Source organism: Bufo gargarizans, chromosome 6, assembly GCF_014858855.1.
Source record: "Bufo gargarizans isolate SCDJY-AF-19 chromosome 6, ASM1485885v1, whole genome shotgun sequence".
In the NCBI taxonomy this organism is placed as follows: Eukaryota; Metazoa; Chordata; class Amphibia; order Anura; family Bufonidae; genus Bufo; species Bufo gargarizans.
The window spans coordinates 270,211,399-270,229,864 of record NC_058085.1 but is presented as its reverse complement, the minus strand read 5'-3'; positions in this window follow the sequence as shown (position 1 = coordinate 270,229,864).

The window sequence follows — 18,466 nt, the reverse complement described above, 5'->3', positions numbered from 1 at the left end:
ACTTAACCTCCCGGAGCGGAGCTTCCTGTAACTGGCCAATCAGGATTTCCACTTTCTGATCCGGAGATACTGTATATAACTGAAACATAGCCAACATTTTATCACGGAATTCCCTGAGTGAATGAGATTCACCTGCATAATGTGGGAGCTAAGGTGCTCCAAAGTAATATGGCATAATAAGGGGCATGACGCAGGCGGCTGCAGCTGCTGCTGGCGAATCACTGCAGTCCAAATGGGTGCTATCTTTGCTGTCAGACATGGCTTTTGATATCCTGTACCAGACTAGAGGGGTCAATGTAGGCTGGATTGCAATTTAAGCGCGCGTTTCTATGGCCAACGGCGGTAGAATTGGTGCATGGCTCCTTTAAGAGTCGCTGCAACTGAGCAATTTTGGAGGATATAAGGCTCTGGCAGGCCGATAATAGTCCTATACAGTCTCTAGCAAGGTTATTTTCTAGGGATGTCACGATACCGATACCAGTATCGCGGCCGCACCGGACATGACATTTCCAGCTTTGGTAGGAGGTGTGCCGCGCCACGCAGGCACACAACGACAGGGTAGGGAAATTTCACACCAGAGTTGGGGAGCAAGCGCATTAGTTGGCCCCCTTCTCCCCAACTCGGGTGTGAAATTTCCCTACTCCGCTGATGTGCGCCTGCGCGGCACGGCACACCTCCGACCAAAGCTGCGAACGTCATGTCCGGTGCGGCCGCGTCACAACAGGAAGTGAGCCACAGCTGATCGGCGTGGGGGCAGGACTTCTGTGCGGCGGCTCCCAAGTCCCGGCTGGTTGCCTAGCACTGGGAGGAAGTTAAAGCCACTTCCTCCCAGTACTCGTGCATCCGCATGGGAAGGATTACAGCAGGCTAGATGGGTATGGTGCATTAAATGGAGGAGAAATTCAGTTAATTTCTCTCCATTTCATGTTCAAACAGTGAACTTAAAATAAGGTGGGGGGAGGGGGGAATGGGCATATATGCCCATTCTCTCCTTTTATATGCTTATTCCCCTCCTTATATACCAGTGTTTCCCAACCAGTGTGCCTCCAGCTGTTGCAAAACTAAATAAAACTGTTATAATTGGTATCAGTAATTGGTATAGGTGAGTACATAAATAAAAGTATCGGTACTCGTACTCGGTCTTAAAAAAATATTATCTGGACATCCCTATTATTTTCCCCAGCAGCACTCACTCTCAGGATCCAGGGCAAAGGGAACTGCATTTTCCCTTTTCCAAAATAGCCACTGCTTCACTTCCTCCTTGTCCTCCTGGGAACTTGTACTAAGCGCTTTAGTTCCTTCTACTGTAGAATGGTTCCTCTGTGGAGGTAGGCTCTTTGGTTCCCTCCCCTCTGCTGGGTGGATACCTTCTTCTCACAACACTCCTATTTTGCCACAGTGCTGCAATCGCTGCAGATTTACACTCTCCAACAGTGAGTAAATGCAATAGAGTCTCTTGTAGGGGCTTTTACAGGCACTAAAGTAGATCCTCTATAGTCCTTGCAGTATAGGGGCACACATGTGATCCTGTTCATAGACGCCACTTGCAACGCCCGTACGTGCGACTAGGGTCCTTTTAGTATGTGATAAATGTAAATACGCAGAGCAAATAGGGTAAATACGGTAGGTGGTGGAGAAGATGATAAAAGAGATTGAGTCCAGACTTCGTATATAGTCCAACTGCAGCTTTACTTTGCATAAACATTTCTCCAAACAGTCTACAGACTTGGTCTTGGTTTCCAGCAAGTTTTAGCATGAAAATGGCAGGTAAACATATTTGGCTCTGCTACATCTGTCAGGATTAAATAGGAGCCTTTCCTTTTGCTTTCTTCTGCAACTTCTCTCTTTCTTTCTGACTCTATGGTAGGGCACAGGGCAACTTCTTCCTGGCTAATGAGACTTCTAGAAGTGGTCTCTCTGCTCCAGCAGAACTGGAGGTGTTCTGGCTGGTGTGGGCAGCACACGTCTAGGAGGGACGCAGCACTGCACACCTGCTCCCTAGCACTCAACTCACTGGAACTCACTGTTCCCCACCCTTCCTGCAGGACATGGGGCTCGCCCACTCCTCCACTGGGGGGGGGGTTAGAATGGAATGGAAGGTTCCACTCTATTCTATCTACTGCTCTGCCATATTCGCTGCCACCTGCTGGTGAACCTGGCACATTACATTTGAACATAAACAGAGGTATAACAGGAAATATATGGGACCTGGCATAAATGTATAAAATGACATTGAGATTGCATACCCAGACAGAAACAGGGCGTAGGTGTGGTAAAGCCACTCGGAGTGTTACATAAGTCATTAAAAAACAATTAAAACAATAAAACCAGACAGGCAGAGGGTCCGCCTCCTTCCCCAGGCCAACGAATACTGACACCATTGCCAATTTTTTATTGAATGTTAAAGTGACAAATTATGAGATTTAGCAACATCAATGTGTGAAAATAGAAAATCACTCTGCTGTTCTATTCTTTTTATTAACATTCACATGTGGACGCAAACTTGCCCATTTGACATTTGCCCATTATATTCATGTGTTTTTGGTATTTTTTCTTGATATCACAATTATTTAATCACATGACACTTCCGGGGCATTGCTATAAGTTAAGTATTCATTGGGCTGAGGAAGGAGGCGGACCGCCTCTGAAACACGTTGCCTTCTGCTTGTCCGGTTTTATTGTTTTAATTGTTTTTTCTTCTGTATAGCTTGGAAGAAAGAAGAGACAGAGGGGATATGATAGAAACTTTTAAATACATAAAGGGAATCAACTCGGTAAAGGAGGAGAGCATATTTAAAAGAAGAAAAACTACCACAAGAGGACACAGTTTTAAATTAGAGGGGCAAAGGTTTAAAAGTAATATAAGGAAGTATTACTTTACTGAGAGGGTAGTGGATGCATGGAATAGCCTTCCTACAGAAGTGGTAGCTGCAAATACAGTGAAGGCGTTTAAGCATGCATGGGATAGGCATAAGGCCATCCTTCATATAAGATAGGGCCGGGGCTATTCATAGTATTCAGTATATTGGGCAGACTAGATGGGCCAAATGGTTCTTATCTGCCGAAACATTCTATGTTTCTATGTTTCTATGTTTTTAATGACATGCATTAAATTACACTTTTAGTGTCCACCACCCTAGAAGACCATTTTTTCATAATTTTTTTTTTTCACTCATCTATTTCGGATTCCAGCACGGATTTATCGCTTGGTTGGGAGCAGCGTTCACTCGATTTGACGGTATGCACTTCTCAGAGTTGTGCCTGAAGTAGCTAACTAGTTCTGGTAAGCGCAATCACATTGCCGGCCATTATTGTTATTAACAGTGCTTCACTAGGAAGTGCCCGTCGCTCTGTTCGCTTTGTTACATCTGAAATGAAGTCAGTGTGGCTCCCATACTGTGTAAGCATGGGGGCCATTGACTGAAGGGCAGGGGGTGCAGGGAAGGGTTAAATATAGGGGAGGTCTCGCCGAGCTGAGCGCACTTCAGGGGGAGGATATGTGTTAAGGCCGATTTATTGGCCTGTATTTGTGGGAGGGGCTATGCCACGCTATTTAGGCTCTGTTCCCCCTCCCCTACATCCTACGTCTGCTCAACACAGATCGTGGCCATATCCGTGTGCGTCTGGTCAGTTGCCTTACTGCTCCTTATTCGCACCGTGCACTGTGCCCACCGTTTCTACATCCAAACTCATTCGCCCGCCTTCCCAGGTAAGTTGCCGCCTCAGTCAGCGGCCCGTTGCTTAAAGTCCGGTCGGCAGCGCCGGCTCCCCAGGTAAGGGGGAGTCACGCTGCACCGGAGCGAACTGCCTGGATGCATCGGCTCCCACGCGGCAGTATAGGCAGGGTGCAGGGGTCAGCGTGGTCCCGAAATCGTTCGCAAATGTCTGGCACGGGCCGCCGTGCCATTAGTGAGGCAGGTTATTTGGTTATATTTGCTGTACTTACCTCTGTGTCTTCTCCTGCTGCTGCCGGCTGCTTGCTTCGCTTCACTCAGCGTCCCAGGCTCCTTCCTGTCTGGCTCCACTCGCCCCCGGTGGCCGCATCTGAGAATGCAGGATGGGGAGCTCACTACACAGGGTGTAGCAGGTTTTCAGTATGAGCACCCTCTGATGGTCACTCCTGCTACTGCAGTTGAGAAAGAGAGAAAAAAAAAAAAAAAAAAAAAAAAAAAGAAAAAACACATTTACTTACCTATGCCATTGTTTTACTTAGGCAGGAAAAAAAAAAAAAAAAAAAAAAAAAGGGAAGAAGGTTGTATTAACACGATGGGGTATGTATATATATGCATGTGTTGTAAAAAAAAAAGAAAAAAAAGGGGAAAGAAATGCCCTGCACATTTTTCAGGTCATGTTTCAGTCGCATCAAGTACGCATTCACTACGTCAGTACATTTTCAAACCTCCGTAGTTTACGCATCATACGCATATTTGTTCGTCAATCTCGTCCACATCTCAAGTCGTGTATAGCCGTTCCTTGTCTGTTTCCAGGAACGTTACTTCTTTTCAGGTCTACCATCGTTTCTCAGTGACCCAGTATCATATCCAACAGGTAGTATAGGGAACGTTTCAGTACTAGTTCACCTTCTCATTTTGTCATCTAAAAAATCTCACGGTTTTATTTAGATACTCTCCTCATTCCCGCTATTTGCTTCTTCCGTGCTGTGGGTAAGTCAGCTCAGTTGTCGGTGGCGGTAATCATTGGTCACGAGGTGACGTCGTCCACGATGGCATGCGCACGCACACCACATCGTTCGGTGGTAGGGTTGTCACTGGTGTCCAGTCCCGGGTCCCGTGCCTGTGCCTCATTCTCACGTACTGTATCTACAGGATCATGTCTCATGCCTCTGACATCATGGAGGCCTCGGTCAACGAAAATACCGCCAGGTTGTCCGAAGCAGGTAGCATCCCGTCACTACGGAGCTGGACCGTGCCAAGGTTGATGGCAGAGCTGTCCAAGAGGGGTATCCCGTTTACAGCATCGGCCAGAAAAGCGGAATTATACCGCCTACTCATGTCTTCTGCGAGTCCTCAACGTCAGGAGGAAGTCTCGATGGCCACAGTCCAGACCTCGCTCGCTCAGATTCACCTCATGCTAAATAATCTTACGTCATCTGTCACGGACATCCAATCCAGACTGGACACAGTCGAGTCCCGGGGTGCCGTTCTCACTCCTCCGGGTCCAGAGCTGGCCATCCCGTCCACATCCGCTGCGGGGTGTTCCGGTACGATAGTCTCTGTTCCTAATATCACCCCCGCTCATTTCATACCAGCCAACATCAGGAAAGATATTCTGGAAGGCAGGGACGTCAACCTGGCTTCCCTGTTGATTGCTACTCGGGATTTCTCTGACAGCAAAGTCATTGCGTGCGGCGATGTCTCAGTAGTACTCAGGGGCCGCGATCTCAGGCTAAACAGGAAGCTTACCATCCCGGAGTTCCTTTTAGCTTTCAGCCTGTATAGAGACGTAATTTGTTCCGTACGGCCTGATCGCAGGGAAGAGCTAGATCTTTATTTGTTTAGAGTGACCGAATTGGGGTACAAATATGGTGGTAGCTCATTTTACGATTATCACTGCTCCTTTTCAGCTAAAGCCGCGGCGGCCCTCAGTCAATTTCAGTTTCTCACAAACTGGGCTAATATCGACACTGAGATATTTTGCAGACACTTTGCTGGTCTTAGGGCTCCTGCTTGTTCTCTGTGTCAATCCATCTACCACACAGCAGAATGGTGTCACAAAGCCGCCTCTAGTGCCGATATTAGCCCTCCCGCACAGCCGTCTAGGCACCCTGATCCCCTGCATGCCCCTGGTTTAGTCGACAAGTTGGGAAGGCCCATTCAATATCTCGGCAGATCACAGATCTGCAATAATTTTAACTTTTCCTCCTGCAATTATAGCCAGTGTAGGCTGTTACATGTGTGTGTGAATTGTTTTAGAGCCCATCCCAAGTTGGTCTGTACATTAAAAGCGGATAAGTCGTACCTCAGTGTCCGTAACGTTGATTGTCTGCTGCACTTCCTACGCAACCACCACGACCCTAGCTTCGTTCAGTTCCTCATTTCAGGGTTTAGATCAGGTTTCCAAACTGGCCTAGTCGTCTTGCCTGAATCGTCTTATGAGTGCAGGAATTTATTGTCAGCCCCCTAAAAAGGTGGAAGGTCCGTCCCTAGTTATTACTTTCTTAGGTATCGTTCTGGACACAGTAAACATGGTCGCTAAATTACCGGAAAACAAACTGGACAGGGTTAGGTTCACCCTCCACAATTGCACACAGACCAGGACCGTTAATAAAAAAAAAAAAAAAATAAATAAAAAAATAAAAAAAAAATAAATAAATAAATAAATTGTAATTACAGTCTCTTTTAGGCATGTTAAATTTTGCCGTGCGAGTCATACCCCAAGGTAGGCCGTTCGTGTCACGACTGCTAGCTCTCCTTCCTTCAGCTCCCTCCCAAGACAGCCTCGTATGCCTTGACGACCAAATAGTCGCCGACTTAGCCATGTGGGATTGTTTTCTTATAACTGGAATGGTATTTCTTTCCTTATCCCGGTGGTGTCCAATAGTTCCCCTATAGTCTTTTCTTATGCAGCTCCCAGTTCTGGATTCGCAGCCATTTTTGGCACACATTGGCTAGCGGACGTATGGCCTGACGAAGTCAAGATACTGCCAGGGTTTCTTCAGTCTTCAGCTTCCTGTGAGATTTACCCCTTAGTCGCAGCTGCTCATGTGTGGGGTCGCGAGTGGACCGGTCACACAGTGTTGTTCATTTCCGACAATGCAGCAGTTGTGGATATCCTAAATAACGGATTATCTAAATCCCCGCAGGTGTTGCCATTCCTCAGACGGCCAGTGCTTCTTTCATTTCAATACCAGTTTCGTTACACATGCTCACATATATCAGGACAGAAAAATGTCGCAGCTGAGGTGCTGTCTAGAGCTAGTTTTGGCCTTTTCTCACAGGTATTTCCCGACGCAGACGCCAGCGGAGCCACAGTCCCTCCGTTCCCTTCACTGGTTTGGACATAAACTCTCACTTAGCTACAGCTCGTTCTCTACTGGCCAAGTCCCTGTCACCCAACACGGCCAGGGCTTATCAAACAGGATGGAGGGCATTTCTTAAATTTCAAGACAAATTTCCCCAAGGCGTCCTCGATTTTACCAACTACATCCTGGCCTTCATTGGTTATTGTCACTCTGAGTTGAATTTGTCGTACTCCACAGTCAAGTCTTACTTAGCCGGTGTACAGCATTTCCGAGCCTCTAGTCAACCGCAAGCTCCCTCAGTGTTCTCCATTCACGTAGTCAAGGCTACACTCAGGGGACTTGAGAAATGTAATCCTAACACGCGGCCGGGCCGCCAGGCCATCACCGGGCAAATATTTTGTCAGCTGTCCGACATGTTAGACCATAGCCCTTTCGGAGCCCAGCAAAGTCTAGTGATAAAAGCAGCCATATACCTGGCTTTCTACGGCTTCCTGAGACCAGGAGAGTTTACCTCAGCCCGTAGCAGCCGCAGGTATCTGACTGTCGGACAACTGAAGACTGACACAGATAATTTCATTCTCTCGCTCATGTGCACCAAAACTTCACAGACAGGCCCTCCTACCCAGGTCACGTACTACCCAACCACTCACCGCTGGTGCCCCGTTCAAGTATTTCATCAGTTGTTAAGTAGTATTGACAGTTCGTCACCTCAGAGGCCACTGTTGCCTTTCAACGCCGCACACCTCACAAGCTCCCAATTTGTTTCACATGTTCGCTCCCTGCTGGCCAACCTAGGCTTAGACCCGGCATCTGTCTCCGGCCACTCCTTCCGGATTGGCGCCACTTCTGCAGCTTCCAAGAACAGAGTTCCTGCTCACGTCATCAGGAAATTAGGGCGCTGGCACTCCTCCTGTTATTCACGATACATACCTCACCCGAACATTGAAATGTCTCACGCCTGTCAGAATCTCGTACTATAAATGCGGTTCGTAAATAAAGTTTCTGGTGGCTTGCTCTTTTGGCCTCCTTCAGTCATCCCTACGACGTTGCGGTTACGGCACAAATCAAACCGTTTAGTTAACTACTGGTTAGGGTCCCAGTTCAGGGGTAGCCCCGACCACAAGTGTTAAGGCCGATTTATTGGCCTGTATTTGTGGGAGGGGCTATGCCACGCTATTTAGGCTCTGTTCCCCCTCCCCTACATCCTACGTCTGCTCAACACACCCACCCTTCCCACCCTCCTTTTCATCATCTCACCAGGGGATGGCCTCCTTCAGTCATCCCTACGACGTTGCGGTTACGGCACAAATCAAACCGTTTAGTTAACTACTGGTTAGGGTCCCAGTTCAGGGGTAGCCCCGACCACAAATATAGGGTTAACTCTTTCACTTCCTCTTGGTGTGCGCTCGGTCGGCGAAGGTTTGAAGGTTTTATGCACCAGGCGAAATTGTACAATGGCAGAGTTGAACGAAGCGGACCTCCTGGCTCTCCTATAGGAGAAGGTTGCCAGGGAAGGTTCCGCATGGTTAGCTCCCTTGCTCTTAATCAGTGCGCCGGGGAGCTCTGTGTCCCCTCCGTCTCCTCGCACCCCCGTGCCCACCTGTCCCCTTCCCCAGACAGGCGTCCCAGGCGTGGACGTGCCCTGTCCAGGGCACCTGCGAGCCGCGGGCCTGCCGCCTGGCAGTGCACAGCCCCCATTTCATGTCCCCCAGCAGATGGCTTGTCTGTGGTACCCTCAGCTATGTTGCAGGTTGCACAGCCTGTTTTTCCTTCTGGGGCCGTGCAGCCTGTTAATGACCCACCAGGCAGGCTGGCCAGATGGTTTGGACGCCAGCTAGTGCCCCCTCCACCTACTGTTTCTAACCTTCCCCTCTGGCTCCCCTGGCAACTGCCCCACAGGGTGACTTACCGGCTCCTGTGGCAGCTCCTGCTCGTTCTGATTCTGGGGCTGCAATTACTCCTGTTAATGACAGCAGTAAGGAATGCTTTGAATTTGTAGCTGTCCCTGGCACACCACAAGATAGTATATAGTCAATTCCTATAGACGGCCGCATGTTGATGCAGGGATTTAGTGTAGTCAGTGGCCGCAGTCGTCAGGGCGCGCGTCGTTCCGCATTTTTATCAGACTCCGCCAGTAGCGTATCTCGAAACCGGAGCGCGGTCCGTAGGTCTCACAGCCAGAGGTCAGACCATGGTGGGCGGTTGCATCTTGGTGGCAGACACCGCAGTTTCCGTGGCTCCAGGAGGCACAGATACGGGCAGTTTTCTTGCGTTCCAGTGTGGAATTTTGTGGTTGTTCTTCCAGGAGGGATCGACGCGGGAGGCATTCTCACAGCCCTTCGCAGGTGGCTAGATCCGCGCCTGTGGTTATGGTTCCTGTGCTGCCTTCCCCTCCGGTTCCTGCTTCGGCTGCCACCGCACTACTGCCAAGTGGAGAGTCTGCCTATTTTTGTGGAATGGCTCCATTAGGTGGCCATGTCACTTAGGAGGTTAAAGAAAAAATAGTTAACTGTGAGTACGTGGATATTTGGTCCTTGTTGGCAGTCGATCAATTGACTGTCGATAAGGAAAAGCTTTTTCTATATTGGCTGGGATATATAGTCAACGTCACTCAGACAAAGCATGGGAATTGTTCACTTATGTTGAAGTTACATGATGGTACGGCGTGGTAGCGTTATGACGAGGAGTTCAGACGCCATCTGGCATTGAGACCCGAGGTTGGTTGGGGCGTCAAAGGCCAGGGATGTCTGGATCCAATTAATGATCTTGTCCGCCATTCCTCGTCCTTTCAGACACCTCACGTTGTGGGTTCCTATGGCCGCGCAGCAGGAGGTCGACGGCCTGGAGCTTGTTGGCTCTTCAACGAAGGTCACTGTCGCTTCTTTGCATCCTGCAAGTTATGGCATGAGTGCTCCCTCTGTGGTGGGTCCTATTCAGTTTTCAGGTGCGTCAAAAAAACACTTTCGCAGCCAGGGCGGTTCCTACCAGAGCGGAGGACCCCGGTGAACGATGCACCAGTGGCTCGAACGATATCCCAGGCGACAGGAGGCTGTCAGGCTCCTTGAAGGTTTTTAGTTCGGTTTCTGGATTCCTCATCTACCCTATTACTCGGTTGTGTTCACAAGTAGGGTTGAGTGAACCCGGACCTGAACTCGAACTTTCCAGTTAAAGTTTGTGTTCGGGTTTCGGCGAGTTAATGGTGCTTTTTGAAAGGCTGCAGAGTCAATCAAGAAGCGTTTAACTCATGTGCCCTTAGAAGCCATCACAGCCATGCCTACAGCATGTGACCCAGCCTCTAAATAAGCTGGAGTCACGTAGCACTGCACTCTTATTAGTGTAGGGCAGTGGTGGGCAAACTTTTTTGTCAACTGAGCCAAATATTGCCAAAACCACGATTAAAATTTCTTTTGAGAGCCACATTTTTAAAACCTAAAATATATAGGAAGGAAGCGCATGCTGAAGTGAATGGGTCCATGAAGCGGGCTGCACACGGCCGTGTGCAGCCCGCGTCATGGACCCATTCACTTCAATGGGTCCAGGATCCGGGATATGAGTGCTACAGAGCGCTTCCGCGGTGCTTCTGGCTGTGCCTCCGCACCGCTAAAAAGTAGTGCATGCGGCCGTGTGCAGCCCGCATTATGGACCCATTCACTTCAGCATGCGCTACTTTTTGGCGGTGCTGGCAGTCGGATGCCGATCGCGAACCCCATTCAAGTGAATGGGTCCACGATCCTCGTGCAGCTGCCCCACGGTCTGTGTCCGTGAATTGCGGACCGCTATTTGCGGTCCACAGCATAGGCACGGCGCCCTTACATTCGTGGGCATGAGCCCAGAGTGTGTTTTTACATATTTTTATATGTACTTTCTTTTATTTGGATCTTGATTATTATTTCATTTTATCTTTATCATTTTTTACTTTTATTAAACTTGTCTGCAGACATTACTTTTGCTGTTTAAACACATGCCAAGTAAATGCTGATGCCAAAAAGTTGTGTCACCTGTAGAAGGAGGTACACTGACTCTGACTTGTAGCCTGCAGCGGTGTTCTGTCTCTGGCAGATTTCACTGCCCGGGAAGTTTTCAATACCCCTCGTCACTTCCTCCTCGTTCCGACGTCTACTCTGGAAGGAGGTGCGTACTGCCGACCCTACTGTGATGCGCGTGCGCTAATACTAGTTAGCGAACATGCCCTCTCTTGCTTTGTGGAACGCAAATGCGTCCCACAGGCAAGATTCGATTCCTCTGTAGTGCAGGATGGGTCGCCGTGGGGAAAGAGCCGCATTGAAGGGTCTAAAGAGCCGCTTGTGGCTCGCGAGCCGCACTTTGCCGACCACTGGTGTAGGGATAGGAAGCTGCTGTGAGTAAGGGAATAGCTAAGAATCTTTTATCAGTAGTGCTTGTTAACTCAGCGATCTACAGTGATTTTGTTTTGTGGGTGCAGTGCACACATTTTATACCCTGCCCCGAGCCCAGTGACACAGAAAAATAACTTTTTTCCGTCTGTTAGTTAGGTGGGCGTCGGCGGCCATTTTATGCAAGTTCAGTGCACCGGCACAAGCTTGAAATACTGCAATTATATTCTGGGTTTAAAAAAACACAATTTTTTGCAATACCCTACATCTGGGTCCTTTGCTGCATTTGTCACAGTGAAATACAAGCATTAGATAATGCTGTTATATACCGGCATTAAAAAAACACCCATTTCGGGCAAGATAATACATTTGCGCCCTTTGCTGCATTTGTCACAGTGAAATACAAGTGTTAGATAGTGCTGTTATATTATGGTATTAAAAAACATCCATTTTGGGCAAGATAATAAATTTGTCACTGTGAAATACAAGCTTGAAATACTGAAATGATATTCAAATGGTTTAAAAAAAACACCAATTTTTTGCAATACCCTGCATCTGGTGCCTTTGCTGCATCTGGTGCCTTTGCTGCATTTGTCACAGTGAAATACAAGCTTGAAATACACCATTTTTTAATTTGTCAACCAACAACGTACTGCAGTATTGACTGGTTGTATTTGACTGTGACAAATGCAGCCAAGGCCCCAGATGTAGGGTCTTGCAAATAATTGGTGTTTTTTTTTTATCCCAAAATATAACAGCAGTATCTAACGTTTGTATTCGACTGTCAGAAATGCAGCAAAGGCTGCAAATTTATTATCTTGCCCAAAATGGGTCTTTTTTTAATACCAGAATATAACAGCACTATCTAACGCTTGTATTTCACTGTGACAAATGCAGAAGGCCACGGATGTAGGGTATTGCCAAAAATGGGTGTTTTTTAAAGGGATTCTGTCATCAAGATTTTCTATTTGGAGCTGTTCATATCATCCTCTCAGTCTCCATTAGCTAATTAAAAATATACTAGTTTTACCCCCACCTGTCCTTTCATTTTGGATAAAAAGCGGTTTTATTAATATGCTATTTACCTTACTAACGTGCCCAATGGGCTGTCCCTCCGGCCGTTTGTGCTCAGCCGCGCCCCTTATCTCGTAGCCCAGCGCTGCTCCACTGCTAATTATGCACTCCTCTCATCGCCGATGGTGCGCCGTAATCTCGCGCATGTGCCCTAAATCCACTGATCAGCACCCGCTGGCGAAGTGTGCAGACAACTGGTGCAGGCGCACTTCCTTCGCTGAGGCTGCTGCCAGGACACCGCGCGGACGCTGACCATTGGATTTAGGGCGCATGCGCGAGATTACGGCGCATCATCGGCGATGAGAGGAGTGCATAATTAGCAGTGGGACGGCGCTGGGCTACAAGATAAGGGGCGCGGCTGGGCACAAACGGCCGGAGGGACAGCCCCTTAGGCACGCTAGTAAGGTAATTAGCATATTAATAAAACCGATTTTTATCCAAAATGAAAGGACAGGTGGGGGTAAAACTAGTATATTTTCAATTGGAGGCTGAGAGGATGATATGAACAGCTCCATATAGAAAATCTTGATGACAGAATACCTTTAAAAAACACCCATTTTTGGCAATACCCTACATCTGTGGCCTTCTGCATTTGTCACAGTGAAATACAAGCGTTAGATAGTGCTGTTATATTCTGGTATTAAAAAAAGACCCATTTTGGGCAAGATAATAAATTTGCAGCCTTTGCTGCATTTCTGACAGTCGAATACAAACGTTAGATACTGCTGTTATATTTTGGGATAAAAAAAAAACACCAATTATTTGCAAGACCCTACATCTGGGGCCTTGGCTGCATTTGTCACAGTCAAATACAACCAGAAATGTTTTATCTTTATGACACCGGCACTGCCTTACTCTCAGTGAACGTATTTGTTGACTATTGGCGGTTACATTATCGCCAGACAAAAACCATCTGTTAGTTTGGTGGGTGAACGCAAAGAATGAGGAGAGCCTCAAATAAGGGACGTGGCCCTGGTCGTGGTGCTGGTGGTGGATCTCCTGTTGTAGGGAGAGTACGTGGACGATCTGTGCCAGCTACACGCACAAGTGAAACACCTTCCTCAGGTGTGAGTAGGCTACAGAACCTTCAGCGTTATTTGGTAGGGCCGAATGCGGCTCTATGAATGGTTAAGCTAGAACTAGTACAGGCGATAATAGATTGGATGGCTGACAGTGCCTCCAGTTCCTTCACATTGTCTCCCACCCAGTCTCCTGCTGAAACATCAGAGTGGGCACCTGCAGCCCATGTCCATCAGTCCTTCACCTCACCCCCTTGCAAATCAGCCAAGCAGTCTGAGCCCCAAGTCATGGAGCAGTCTCTTCTGCTTTTTGATGACTCTGCTAGCAGGGTTTCTCAGGGCCATCCACCTATCCCTGCCCCAGAAGTGGAAGAGATTGAGTGCACCGATGCCCAACCACTTATGTTTCAGGATGAGTAAATGGGAGAACCACTGCAGCACGTCTGGAATGATGACGAAACAAAGGTGCCAGCTGCTGTGGCTTTCTGCAGTGTGCAGACCGACAACGAGGGCAGGGGTGAAGACTGGGTGGAAGATGATGTGGAGGACGATGAGGTCCTCGACCCCACATGGAATCAAGGTCATGCGAGTGACCTGTGTAGTTCGGAGGAAGAGGCGGTGGTCGCACAGAGCCACCAGCACAGCAGAAGAGAGAGCAGGGTGCAAAAGCGGAGTGTCCGTCCCCTAGACAGTACGCCTGTTACTGCCCACCGCAGCAAGGGACCGAGCACACCAAAGCCAGCTCCAAGGAGTTCCCTGGCGTGGCATTTCTTCAGACAATGTGCTGATGACAAGACACAAGTGGTTTGCACGCTGTGCAATCAGAGCTTGAAGCGAGGCATACATGTTCTCAACCTGAGCACAACCTGCATGACCAGGCATCTAAGTGCAAAGCACGAGCTGCAGTGGAGTAGACACCTCAAAAACAAAGAAAGGTCTCTGGCTCCTCCTGCTTCCTCTTCTGCTGCAGTCTCGGCCTCTTCATCCACCTCTGGAGTGACAGTGGCACCTGCCACCCCGCAAACAGAGGATCTGCCAGCAACGCTACCACCTGGGTCACCAAGCATCTCCACAATGTCGCATGGAAGCTTTCAACTCTCTATCTCCAAAACAATGGAGAGAAAGAGGAAGTACCCCCCTACCCACCCGCGATCCCTGGCCCTGAATGCCAGCATTTCAAAATTACTGGCCTTTGAAATGCTGTCATTCCGTCTAGTGGAGACTGAGAGTTTTAAAAGCTTTATCGCGGTGGCTGTCCCACAGTACGTTGTGCCCAGCCGCCACTACTTTTCCAGGCGAGCCATCCCCGCCCTGCACAACCAAGTGGGGGACAAAATCAGGCGTGCACTGTGCAACACCATCTGTGGCAAGGTCCACCTAACTACGGATACGTGGACCAGTAAGCACGGTCAGGGACATTATATCTCCCTAACAGCTCACTGAGTAAATGCAGTGGCAGCTGGGGATAGCAGTTTGGCGCATGTCCTTCCACCACCAAGGATTGCAGGGCGCTTCATTTTGCCTCCTGTTGCTTCCTCTTCCTACTCCCCTTCCTCATACTCTACTGCCTCCTCATCCGGTCAGCATAACACCTTCACTACCAACTTCAGCAGAGCCAGTGGTAACCGACAGCAGGCAGTTTTAAAACGTATCTGTTTGGGGGACAAATGTAGTGTACGGGAGAGTAATACCCCGTCACTACAGAAGGGTCACTTGGGTATTGTCGTTCCCCCTGTATTTTTGGGGAGGTTGGTATAGAATATCTTATAATGTCATGCTATGTATTTTCCTGTTACTGTGAAACGTGCATTTGCAGGCCGGCTAGGGTGTAGTTCCAGCTCTGAGTCACTAGAGGGAGCTAGGGAACCCTAGGTTATATAAGGCCCAGTCAGGAAGTAGTAGCAGGAGAGACAGACAGTGGGAGCAGAGGTCAGAGATGATCCTGTGTCTGAGTGGAAGCCAGGCTATGGGCCTGTGAGAGCAAAGCAGGCCCCAAGCCTGCCGACTAGGAGAGGGTAGTAAAGGCCCTGTAACCGGGTTCCGGATCCAAGGAAAAGGTTCCCCTCCTGAGTCATCATCCGTTTAGCTGAAGCAGCATAAGCCAGACACCAGCCAGGACACAGATTACCACAGAGGCCGATCAGATGGGCAGGAGGTGCTCGGGATAACAGAGGAGGTACTAGATGAGGACAGCTTCAAGGGTGCGCCAGATAAGGGGCATTAGACCTTGGAGGGAAAGTCAAGTGTAGCGGGACCAGTCAGGAATAGTGTGCAAGCCGCCTGTACTGCATCTCCTGCAATCAACACTCTGTATTATACATTGCTAAGACCGGCCATTCTGTAATTCCCAAGAACCACCTGTATTGCTACAAGAAACCAACCGTCTTTCATGGAACTGTGCTGTACCTGTGTCCATGTATTATCCTGACTGATATTCAGTAAAAGTTCCAGTTTTTGTTGGCTATCCTGTGCTTGCTTCATTCTTCCACCATACTTTACACGGCGTGTCACCGTTTAATTGACACTGGCGTCACGAACTTTTAACATCTGCCTGTTCCTGTATTTGCCCCAATTGAAGACGACAGTGGATCCCAGGTTAGTGGTCAATCTGCACTACAAAGCCCAGCATACACTACTGACCCCCTGGGACACTGCATCGCTCTTTTTGGCGTCACTAACAGGATCCGCATACTTCGACAGTGCAGAGAAGTGTGAACTGTGTGCTTTAACTATTCCACCACCGTATTGCGAAGACTGTAACCTTTATTCCTAACTTGTGGATTACAATTGTGCCTGGGAGGAATCAGAGACGCTGTACTGTGTTGCGCTACCCCCAGAGAGAAAAATCGTATTTGTGGACTGTGATTTATTGGACTTTTCATTATCCTGCTTGCTGTCATTGAATTGCGGCATCCGGACACTTAAAATGGCCGCCGGCGCCATGAGGCTTTTTACTGCGCCATCAGGATGTGCAGAGGCGCGAATATTTGGCGCCGAAACCTTCCAAGAAGAAGGAGGGGACGATTGCCCTGGAGCGCCGCCCACATTGAGGAGTGGCGAAGCGGCTGACGTCCCCGAAGAGTTACGCCTGGGAGGCGGGCCTCAGATAGAGGTAGACCGGCCCAGTGTGTGGGAGGAGCCAGTGTCGTCTCTGCACCCAGTGAGAGAAGAGGAGAGAGAGCGGCTGGACAGCTGCCAGCGGGCAGAAGAATGCGCTGAGGCCCGGCGTCTAGCAGCAGCTGCCACAGTTACCCAAGCGGCTACTATTACCGGACCTCCGGTAGCACCACTGACCTGCATCAAGGCTGACATCGAGGCTCTGCGCAAGAGGGTGTATTGGGTGGCGGACCTCGGCTGCGCAGGAGGCGTGCGGTGGTTTCCGTTTCCGAGGACGGAGGCCGAAATGGAGGCCGTGAAAGACAAGCCTCCCCCTCTAAAAATTGTCAGGGGAGACGGGTTCCAAATGTGGCCGGCCTTGCCAGAACAACTGCTGCAGGTTCCCTATGTCGACTCGTCATCTGAGGAAGAACATGATACTCGTCTGTGAGTACTTCTGCCCTCTTGTCCATCTCCTTAATGGCCGTTTGTCCCTCCATTTGGCAGAGCTGGTGAAGCTCGCTGCCAGTTACCCACGGCCGGTGGCATCCTAGTTAAATAATGTGCCACTGTGTATCAATGCTTCCAGCTGCCTTTGTTTTGTTTGGGACATCCGGTTTGCTGCTACAATCCCAGTTGTGCCTTATTTTGCACTGTTTTTTCCCTTTTTACCCCCATTTCAGGTTGAAAAGACATTTTTATGTCAGCACTATTTTAAAGGGTAAGCAGGACTTGCCAGGATAACAAGGCCCTGGTATTGTCAGAGTCCTGTATTGTCATTTTATATATGTGCTGCTGACAGTATTTAATAACCGGTTTTTTATTCAAGTATATGTGCCCAGAGATGGACTTCCTATGTGCAAGCCTCTGAGAGGTTAATTTATTATGGACTTATTTATTGTCATGGACTATCCTGGTTCTTTCAACATCCGCTGTGCCAGGTCAGCGCCCCCGTTCCACACACTATCCTGTGAAAAAGAGAACGACGCCCCTTGTCACCAGACTTCACCATTTCCAATTGGGTCTGATAAGAGTGTAATGGACATATATGTATGCATGCATGTGTCTTTCTCTATTTCAGGTCATGATTCCAGTTGGGCGGGCCCTGATGGAGTACGAGGTCGTACTCAGCTTAAAGCAGCGGGGTATGTAGTGTACGGGAGAGTAATACCCCGTCACTACAGAAGGGTCACTTGGGTATTGTCGTTCCCCCTGTATTTTTGGGGAGGTTGGTATAGAATATCTTATAATGTCATGCTATGTATTTTCCTGTTACTGTGAAACGTGCATTTGCAGGCCGGCTAGGGTGTAGTTCCAGCTCTGAGTCACTAGAGGGAGCTAGGGAACCCTAGGTTATATAAGGCCCAGTCAGGAAGTAGTAGCAGGAGAGACAGACAGTGGGAGCAGAGGTCAGAGATGATCCTGTGTCTGAGTGGAAGCCAGGCTATGGGCCTGTGAGAGCAAAGCAGGCCCCAAGCCTGCCGACTAGGAGAGGGTAGTAAAGGCCCTGTAACCGGGTTCCGGATCCAAGGAAAAGGTTCCCCTCCTGAGTCATCATCCGTTTAGCTGAAGCAGCATAAGCCAGACACCAGCCAGGACACAGATTACCACAGAGGCCGATCAGATGGGCAGGAGGTGCTCGGGATAACAGAGGAGGTACTAGATGAGGACAGCTTCAAGGGTGCGCCAGATAAGGGGCATTAGACCTTGGAGGGAAAGTCAAGTGTAGCGGGACCAGTCAGGAATAGTGTGCAAGCCGCCTGTACTGCATCTCCTGCAATCAACACTCTGTATTATACATTGCTAAGACCGGCCATTCTGTAATTCCCAAGAACCACCTGTATTGCTACAAGAAACCAACCGTCTTTCATGGAACTGTGCTGTACCTGTGTCCATGTATTATCCTGACTGATATTCAGTAAAAGTTCCAGTTTTTGTTGGCT